Raw genomic sequence first — 10256 nt, forward strand, 5'->3', positions numbered from 1 at the left:
AGTACTCATTAGAATAGTCCCCTAAATAAAACAATAGTCTCTGAACAGCTGGAACTTACATGACAATGTCTATCCCTATAACTTGCAAGAAATTCAAAAGGGATTAAACAAAAACATACTAGAACTACCAAAAGAGAGAGAGAGAGAGAGAGAGAGAGAGAAAGAGAGAGAGAGAGAGAGAGAGAGAGAGAGAGGAGACTCTTGTGTCCATTAAACTAGCAAAAAAGCCAAAAGTGGAGCTGTGGCCAAGTGCTCATCTTAAGGAAAAACAAGTACAGTTCCTAGTCCCTCAATTCAAATCCTTGTACTGGTGTAAAGAAAAAGAGAGAAGGGGAAGGGACAGAGAGGGAGGAAAGGAAGGGAGGGGAGAAAGAAAACTAGCAAGCAAAGAGTTGAAGGTCAAAAGATAGTGTCTTCCTAGCAAATTCACATTTGCTAGTTCAAACAGTACCACTACCAAAGAAAACAGATAAAACTCACATATATACCAAATGCTGTATTTAACTATATTTTTTAAATTTTTCAATGAACTAGAAGAGAACGAGGGAAGGGGTGACATTGTCCAAAAAGAAATATACTTTTTTTGGGGGGGTCTGATCATGGGGCCTGAACTCTGGGCCTGGGCGCTGTCCCTCAGCTCTTCAGCTCAAGGCTAGAGCTCTACCACTTGAGCTACAGCGCCACTTCCGACTTTTTTCTTTTTATGTGGTACTGAGGAATCAAACCCAGGGCCTCATGCATGCAAGGCAAGCGCTCTACCACTGAGCCACCTTCCCAGCCCCCAGAAATATAGTCTTTACTTGATTTATGTAACTGTAACCCCTCTGTAACTTCACCTTTATAATATTTTTTTTAATTTTTTTCAATGACTCTTTTTAAGTCTATACATTCTTTTTTAAATTAATTTATTTTTTGCCAGTCCTGGGGTTTGAACTCTGGTCTCTGTCCCTGAGCTGCTTCTGTACAAGGCTAGAGCTCTACCACTTGAGCAACAGTGCCACTTCTGGCTTTTTCTGAGTAGATTATTGGAGATAAGAGTTTCACAGGCTTTCCTGCCTGGACTGGCTTATAACAACCATCCTTAGATCTCAGTCTCCTGAGTGGCTAGGATTACGGTCATGAGCTCCCAGCTCCCAGCTTGTACATTCTTTCTTAGCCTCTTAAACTTAATTTATGCCATATACTATTGACCCTTCAAACTATTCAGGAGAATTGAGGTGAGATTCAAGTGGTAAAGCACCAGAGATGAAAAAAAGCCAAGTGAAAACACCCTGAGTTCAAGTCCCAAATTAGAAGTTCAGATCTCAAATTAGAAGCACTGACACTCATGGAATCAAAAATCCAGATATTAACCTGATTCCCCCAAAACTTCACCAATAAACTGTTGTTGACAAAAGCCTTACCAATAAAGAAAATTAACACATTCTATAATTTAGTGTTATATACTATAAAAAAAATAAAGCAACACAAAATTTACTGGAGAAACAAAATATTCAGAGATGACCAGCAATCACAGGAGGGCCAACAATTTTAAGTGGATACAATACTTAATATTACCACTATAATATGAACAGATGATTATGAAATTATTACAGCATAAGTGAACTTTTTCTACTTATGAATGCTGCATCTTTACATTTGTTTACATTTCTCAACTGCAAATGTAGCCATATAACACCTGTATATGTATATGGACAAATTTTAACATTTTGTAAGAAACGTATTTTTATATTAGCAAAGGCCAATTTCATAAATACATTTTATGTATTCCTTAAAATATCGCTTCCCATAACCCTTCTATTTCTTCTAGACTACATGATTCATCTCCAAGTTTTTTCAAACTCACAAATCTCTAAAACCATCCATGTAAATAAAGTAGACCCACCAAAATTCAAACTTGCATTATTCACAGGTCAATTATGTATTTCCAATCTTCTACTAATTTACTATTTAAAATAAGTCATTATTTCCTTAAAAATCAACTTACTGAACTAACTGCTTGTATTCTCATATACTTAAGTCACAGTTAAGGCCTCACACTTGCTAAGCCAGTGCTTCCAAGGCCTGAGCCAGGCTCCCAGCCCAAAACCAAACATTTCTAAAGGCATTTATTTTACAAGCCTAATTTTTTGCTCAGTATTATAAAAACATTTAGAGATAAAATTTGTGTGTATTTACTCAAAGAACATAAATGAAAATTTCGTAATTTAAGAGAAATATTTCAAAATGGGTATAAATGTTCTTTTAATAACAAGACAGACAAAATATATAGCTTCAAGGCTCAAAAAGGCAGAATAAAAATTCTTCTAAACATGAAGTAAAAACATTACCAGGGAATCTTCTACCTTGGTTTGGCAAATTATGTGGGGCTTTGTTTGTTTTTGTCGGTTGTAGGACTTGAACTCTGGGCCTGGTCGCTGTCCCTGAGCTCTTTAGCTTGGCTAATGCTTTACCATTTGAGCCATAGTACCACTTCTGGTTTTCTGGTGGTTAATTAAAGAGTCTCAAAGACGATCCTGCCCTGGCTGGCACTGAACTGCGATCCTCAGATCTCAGCCTCCTGAGTAGCTAGGATTACACTCGTGAGCCACGGGCACCCAGCAAATGATCTGATTTTTTTTTTTTGGTCGGTCGTGGGGCTTGAACTCTGGGCCTGAACACTGTCCCACAGCTCTTCAGCTCAAGGCGAGCACTCTACCACTTGAGCTACAGCGCCACTTCCAGTTTTCTGGTGGTTTATTGGAGATAGGAGTCTCACAGTCTCTCCTGCCCAGGCTGGCTTTGAACCGCAATCCTCAGATCTCAGCCTCCTGAGTAGCTAGGATTACAGGCGTGAGCCACCAGCGCCCGGCTAAATTATCTGATTTTTTAACAACACATTAAAATGGGTTTAAAAAAAACACATTTAAGCCAGATGTGGTAGTAACCACTTTTATCCTAGCAATTAGGAAACAGGAAAGTCACAAGTTCAGTGCTAGACCATAGTAAGATCCTGGTCTTAAAGGGGAAAGAGGAGACCACATTCACAGTTTCTAAAATAGGGATTCTACACAATCCTATGTTGTGACACTATTGCTACTTGATTTCAAAATATTACACTTCTCAAACTTTAAAGAATATACCTGTGTAATTTATATCACTGTAATTAGGTGTCAAGAAATGGCTAGGTTCCTGTATCTCACACCTATAAATCCTAGCAATTTTGCAAACTGAGATAGGAAGGCTCAAGGTTCTAGGACAGCCTAGGCTGAAAAACCCCTGAGATTTTTCTGCTCCCAGTATATTTTTAAGGTTTGGCTTTTTATCATGTCAGTTTTGGTCATTTGTTGTTTTGTGTGGTGCTGAGCTCATCAAACGAGCTTTGAACATATGACGCAAATGCTCTACCACCAATCTTTATTTCCAATTTTTGCTCCTTTTAAATATATACCTAAAATTCAAAATAAGTAGAAAACATACTTACCAAGCAGTTACCAGTCCAAAAGAAATTTTGATTAACATTTCTTTCTGTCCTTTACAAAAATATTCATCGCTAAAGCAAGCTAAGCTCTCACTTAAGACTGCCTGCATTCAAATCCACACTAAGACATGTTCTGAGGTAACCTTTGGCAAATTCCTAATTCCCAATGTCCTCAATTTATAAAATTAAGAAAATTGTACCAACCAGTTTCATAGTTATAGTCAACTAAATGAGCTAAAACATTTTTGTTAAGATAATGTTTTGCACATAAACAATTTTAATGAGCTTAACACCAAAATAAAGATGCTATTAGAAAATATTTCATTTGCTTGAAGAAGTTGGGTTAAGTAGCAAGGTCCTGAACCAGGAATGATAGCAACAAATTGTAATTCTAGCACTGTGAAGACTGAAGCAAAGGGGGGAAGGGAGGATGTAGTTGTGGAGGTGGGAAAGAAGGGATGGTAGGGGAAAAACAAAGGAGGAGGCAACAATGTTTGATAAGAAATGTACTCATTACCTTGCTCATGTTAACTGTAACCCCTCTGTACAGTATTTTCACAATAAAAAACATTTTAAAAAACTGAAGCAAGAAAATGGTCAGTAAATAGTACAAAGACAACTTAGTCTGTCAAAATAAAAGTCATCAAATAAAAGTAAGCAGCAGGGCCCTTTTGTCTTCTTTTGTTATAATTTGTATGCTCTCAGTTATTTAGATGTGTGACACATGAAAAAAGTGTAAATACCACTTACAGGCAAGATAAAAAACTTTTCTCCTAAATCTTAATTAAAATTTGACTTCATATTGTTACACATACATAAACCTTTCTCTAATCTTTTTTAGGGGACAATACTGGGTTTGAACTCAGGGACTTACGCTTGCTAGGCAGGTGCTCTACCACCTGAGCCACTCTCCCAGCCCTATTTGCTTTATTTGTGAAGTGGAGGATCTGAATTTTGCCAGCCTCCGACTTTGATCTTCTGATCTTTGTCTACCCAGACCATACCATCTCAATCATCTGCTCACCATCAATTTTTCTCCAGTAAGTCAAAACTACAAACTAGAAAAACAAATAGTACTTACCTTAAACTTTATGCAGGATCCAAATGTAAGTGCAGTCTTCAATATTGTAAAATTCTGGTATAAATGTTCTTGGAAATTAACTGTAAGTTCAAACTCCTGGCAAAGACAAAAAATAAATTTGGTTTATGATAAATTGAAAATAAACTAGTTAGGATTTGAAGAGAAGAAAATGAATTTTGTAAATTTTAGTAAGCAGTGAGTTTTTAACCATAAAAACTTTTAAGTAAGCTTGGTATGCTGGCACATTCCTACCACCTCAGCACTTTCAAGGCTGAAGCAAGAGGAACAAGAATTCAACATTAGTCTGAACACTAGGTAAAACACTACCAAAACCAATTTTTAAAATAAACTTTCAAATCTCTTAATCACACTGTAGCAGTACATCATGTAATAACAGCAATTTAACCTTATTTAAAAACCTGAATTCCAATTCTAACTATTAGGCCTTTGGAAAACACAAGACATGCTATGCTGTCTTTCACTCAAAAAATTCCCAAAGTATTTAACAATGCCATCATGGCATAGGAAAACATACCATATAGGCTGCATTTAATATTTATATGCCCCAGACTTTGCAACTAACATCTGACAGCTGAATTTCCACTAAGAGCCATCACAGTAACAATATTCTTAAAAGCATTTCAAGCTGGGTGCTGTTGGCTCATACTTGTAATCCTAGCTACTCAGAAGGCTGATATCTGAGGATCATGGTTTGCAGCCAGCCAGAGCAGGAAAATCCATGAGACTTTTGTGTATATGCATGCACACACGCCTGCATACCAAACTTGGGGCTTAAACTCAACCTTACTCAGGGGCCTGGGGCACTGCCCCTGAGCTTTTTTTCCTCAAGGCTAGTGTTCTACCACTTGAGCCACAGCTCCATTTCCAGCTTTCTTCTGGCGATTGAAAATGAGAGTCTCAACAACGTTCTTGTACGGGTTAGCTTCAAACTGTGATTACATGTTTGTAATGCCCAGCTCTGAAACTCTTATCTCCAATAAACCACCAAAAAGCAGGAAATGGACCTGTGGCTCAAGTGGCAGAGTGCTAGCCTTGAGCAATAAAACTCAGGGAGCTAGGCACTCACTGGTGGCTCACACCTGTAACAGTCCCTCCTGGATTTTCCTGTCAGGGCTGGCTTCAAACTGTGATCTTCAGCTCTCAGCCTTGAGAACAGTTAATCATGTGAGCCCAGCCCCAAGATTAGTTGTTCTTAAAAAAAAAAAAAAAAAAGCAAAACTCCAAGTGAGGCAAGGAAAAAAAAAAACTAATCTTCTAAATTAGTGTACTGTAAACATTTTTTTTTGCCAGTCCTAGGGCTTAACTCAGGGCTGGGCACTGTCACTAAGCTTCTTTTGCTCCAGGCTAGCATTCTACCACTTGAGCCACAGCACCACATCTGGCCTTTTCTGTTTATGTGGTACTGAGGAATTAAACCCAGGGCTTCATAAGTGCTTTAGGCAAGCACTCTACCACGAGGCCACATTCCCAACCTGTCAACAGAATTTTATTCTCATCTACAAGTCATAATCATCTGTTTCAGGAATATAACAAAATCATTTTAGCTAACACATCCCCTAACCATTTTCAAAAAAGCTACTTTAATTTCTACTAGTCAAAGACAAATCAACTGCCAAGTCTCTCTCGTATTTCCAGTCACGGGTTTTTGATGTTTCAAAAAAGCACACTAGAAATAGCAATAGAAAAGTACACTAGAAATAGAGGTCAGAAGAATTGTAGGACTCTAATGACCAGTGGCTACATATTCTAATTCACAATCTATAAATATATCCAAGTATCTATACAAACAATTCAAAGATATACAACCATCAGCAAAGACTATCCGCAACTTAATTTTTCTTCAGTGAGTCTGTATACAAACCATAGTGACATGCTAGCTAGATATAATTATGAGACATAACTATGTAAACGGTTCCTACCTTCCAAAAACCAAGAAGGACCAGATTATCAGCAAAAAAAATCATAGTACTGAGTCAAGCAGAAAAGGTCAGATAAGTTGATGTTAGGGAAATGAACCCTAAGATATGTATTCAAATGTTATTTTCTTTCAGGTGATTGTTTCTAACACATTTATAAGATTATTTCTTTGATGCTTTGTATGTCCTTCCCCCATGGTATAACTCCTGCTTTCACTGTATTTGAGGTTGGTATAATTTGTGGAGGGGAAGGGAAAAAACAAATCCTTTAAATAGGAATACAGGTGGATCCATTGCAACAATGAGATATACCAGTCGTTATGTCAAAAAAGAACTTTACAACTTTGGTGGGGGGGAGGATTGGGTGGTGGGGGGAGAATTGGGTGGTGGGACAAGGGGGAAGATGGGAAGGGATGGGAAGGGGAAACAAAGGAGGAGGCTACAATGCTTGATAAGAAATGTACTCATTATCTTGCCCATGTAATTGTAACCCCTCTGTACAGTATTTTCACAATAAAAAAGTAAAAAAAAAAATCATAGTAAACATCTAAATATCACATACCAAAAACTGTGCTAGATCACCTCAAATTAAAGCACTTGCAATCTTATGCTCTATCCCATCTTTTAAGAGACTAGAATTCTCTACTTTCAGAAGACTTTGAACCTAATGCATGCCTATTATATACCAGGCACTATTATCTCATTGTTGGGAATACAGCATTTTGAATGAGACTTAAATTTTCTACTTTTTTTGGACCTTCAGAGAGGGTAAGGAGGGAAAACACCAGACAGCAGCAAGTAACACACAGGCAGAATAAAAACACACTGTTAGGAGGAATGACGAGGAAAATGCAGTCCATGGGTCTTCTTTAAGGGATAAGGAAGAAAACTGCAAAGATCCAGAGCATTGTCAAGCATTTTTTAAGAAATGCTCTTAAGGCCAAGTGCTGATGCTCATGCTTGTAATTCTAGCTACTTAGGAGGCTTAGATCTGAGGACTGAGTTTGGAAGCCAGCCTGGGCAGGAGAAGTCAAGGAGACTTTCATCTCCAATGAACTTCCAAAAACTCAGAAGAGCTGTGGCTCAAAGTGGTACACTTGAGCAAAAAGAGCTCAGGGGTAGTGCCCCTGAGTTCAAGCCCCATGACTGAGGCCCTCCCCCACAAAAAACAAAAAAACTGGAATTTTAAATACTCCATGGAAATGGTAAGCAAATATTAAGCAAGATGATAAGTTCTGGTGATGATTAAATCTATCTGATGCTCATCTACTTTACTTTTAAAACTTGAAACTTTAAAAGAGCAAGCACACAACTGAGACTACCAGCACTCTAGACCAGGTCTTGCCAACCTCTGGCCTATGTGACCTTAAGTTTGACCTTTTTGATCTCCATGTAGAATATGGAAAAATACTAAATTCAGTAAAACTAATGTATCTGAAATCTCCAAAACATTACACAAATACTGGTTAGTTCTGTTATTACCAACATATCTTTAGTTTGCTTGTTGTTTATTCTAAATGCTTTTAACGGTGATATTGACCACCACTTTAAGCTAGAATGAACAAAATTCACATACAACTATAGTAACAAACCACTGAATATTACACAGCAGAATTTAGCTAAATGTTCCAAGTGGTGGTTTCTGAGAACTCTCAAGTGGAAAAATCTATGTAGAGCTAAAAAGTCTCCATTTCTACAAATCTCATCAGCTATCTAGTATAGCTTGCTGTCCACAAAGTTGTTCAATAAATTCAAAAGTGAGCAGTTCCTTTGATGTCTGTCACAAAGTCCTAAAAAACTGGAGTTCCTTAAGTCTAGAAATCAAATTTAAGCAGTCTGGGTCACCTGTTTGGTTACCTGAAATTAGGGTAGCTCCAGTGTTGTCCACAATGTAATGATTAGAATATGAATATAAAATCCTTAAAACAAGATACTGCCAAATCATTTTGGTCGGTCACCATGAGCTAAATACTTTAGATAAACAATCCTTCCCACCAATTTATTTATCCTGAATTGGTTAGGATCACAAAAAAATACAAATAAGCTGGTAGCAATTTTTCCTATGTAATACTGGTTGCCTAAACAGTCTAACAATTACAGTTAAGAGTGCAACTAGAATGAGAGAATTTACACTAAAGGAATTCTGCTTCTGGTTTTTAATACCGAAATATACACGTGTATTTTAAATGTATTTAAAAAGATGCCAATAAATACAAATCTGAAGTAGCTAATCATTTTTCATTAGTTTTAGCTACTTTTGCTCTTAACTTTTGAGCTTTTTCAACTCTAAAACACCAGGAAATAAAAATTTGCACGGCGTGACCGTCTCAAAACGGAGGGGGTTGCCAGGGAAACCAAGAATAACACACACCTGAGAAAACCTCCCGGTGGCACCAACGGTCCGTGGGTGGGCCAGGGTCACTTGCAAAGAGGATAGGAGAACAAGAGCCCTAAACCTCAGTTAGAACAATGAGGCCTAAACCGACAGGTAGCCGACAGCCGGGGAAAGTGGCTTAAAGACGACGTGGAGCCGGGCCGCCCCACCTACTGCACTTCGCTGCACTTCTCAGGTTTTATCAAAGGCTGAAAAGAACGGTCGCGTTTCCAGCCCACCAGAAAGAGATCGACGCCAGAAGTCACCTCACGCCGCCGCGCCGCCTTACGCGGGCGGAGAGAGAAAAGAAGGTGCGCGCGTGCGCAGAGCGCTCAGCCGGGCGCGCGCCGGGGTCCAGGCCAAGGAAATGGGGGAAGGGTTGAAGAGGGAAGTTTGCGCACGCGCAGAGACAGGCCGCGCGGTCGCACGAAAGCGAGCCAAGGTTCGCCACCGCGCGCGCGCGCGCCGTCCACACGGCACCCGCCCCTCCCCCACCCGCGGCCCGCCCGTACTACCTCAAAACCCCGAGAAAACTGAGGGAAAAACGGGCCGCTAACGACGCAACGTCTCCCGGGTCCTCTCACCACCGGCGGCCCGTCACCACCCACACAAAAAGAGTTCACGATATCCATCCGTCCTCGGCACTCAGCGCCGTCTGAGCAGCCTGAACGCAGAGCAAGACCTACCTGACACGGCAGAGAACGGTTCCCGGGACTTATCTCCGTTGTAACTACACAGCGGCCATTTCCCGACTCAAGAAGGAGAGGGAAAAACCATAGCGGTAGCTTCGACGCGCTAGCCCGTCGCCGTCACTTCCGACTTGGGGCGTGGCCTCGGGCGCCGCTAAATAGCAGGGCGAGGCCCCGCCCACTCTCCCGCCCAAAACCGGCTCTCCGGCCGCTAGCTACACATTGGCCCGAGGCTTTCTGGGAAATCTCGTGGTTGGTCTCGCGTGAGGACGTGGTGGCTCCGCCCTCTGGGCCAGAGCGGCAGCCGCCGCCTTGATGGCGGGAGGCTGGGGGGGCGGGGGGGAGCGCTGGGTGTCGGGAGGCGCCCCCGCGCTGCGCCGTGGGGCTTGCACGCTCCTCGGCCCGGTGCTCCGGAGGCGCGGCCGGCTTCCCGGCCCTGCAGTTGGGTCGTCCGGGCTGTTCTTTCAGTGAGAGCCGGCTCTGAGTAGGCCCGAGCGGCCCGCGGCCGGCCGACGCCGCATTTCTTCCCGGGCTCGTGAGCGGCCGCCGCTCTGGTGACTTTGCCACTACGGCCAAGCGCACTTAGGTGGTCGGCGCTGGCCACGGGATCGGCTGCCCTCTCCTTGAATGACCGGCGACCTCGGAAGTCACGCGGCCGAGGTGGGAAGCTGGCCGGGGCGTCTGGGTGGCGGCGGCCCCGGCGCCGGCGGCCCCG

General features: G+C 41.4%; 1 protein-coding gene across 7 annotated transcripts in view; it reads right to left on the reverse strand.

The window, feature by feature from the left end:
- Positions 1 to 9665, reverse strand: part of Bclaf1 (BCL2-associated transcription factor 1) — a 32912-nt gene extending 23247 nt beyond the window's left edge. For all 7 annotated transcript variants that reach the window (XR_001175456.1, XR_001175458.1, XR_001175457.1 and 4 more), the window contains exons 1-2: positions 9539 to 9665; positions 4542 to 4637 (exon numbers count right to left, since the gene is read on the reverse strand). The gene's annotated coding sequence lies outside the window, so the exon portion shown is untranslated. The remainder of the gene's footprint in view (positions 1 to 4541; positions 4638 to 9538) is intronic.
- Positions 9666 to 10256: the final 591 nt, after the last annotated feature.

The sequence above is a fragment of the Dipodomys ordii genome, unplaced genomic scaffold (assembly GCF_000151885.1).
Source record: "Dipodomys ordii isolate 6190 unplaced genomic scaffold, Dord_2.0 Scaffold97, whole genome shotgun sequence".
Taxonomy (NCBI): Eukaryota; Metazoa; Chordata; class Mammalia; order Rodentia; family Heteromyidae; genus Dipodomys; species Dipodomys ordii.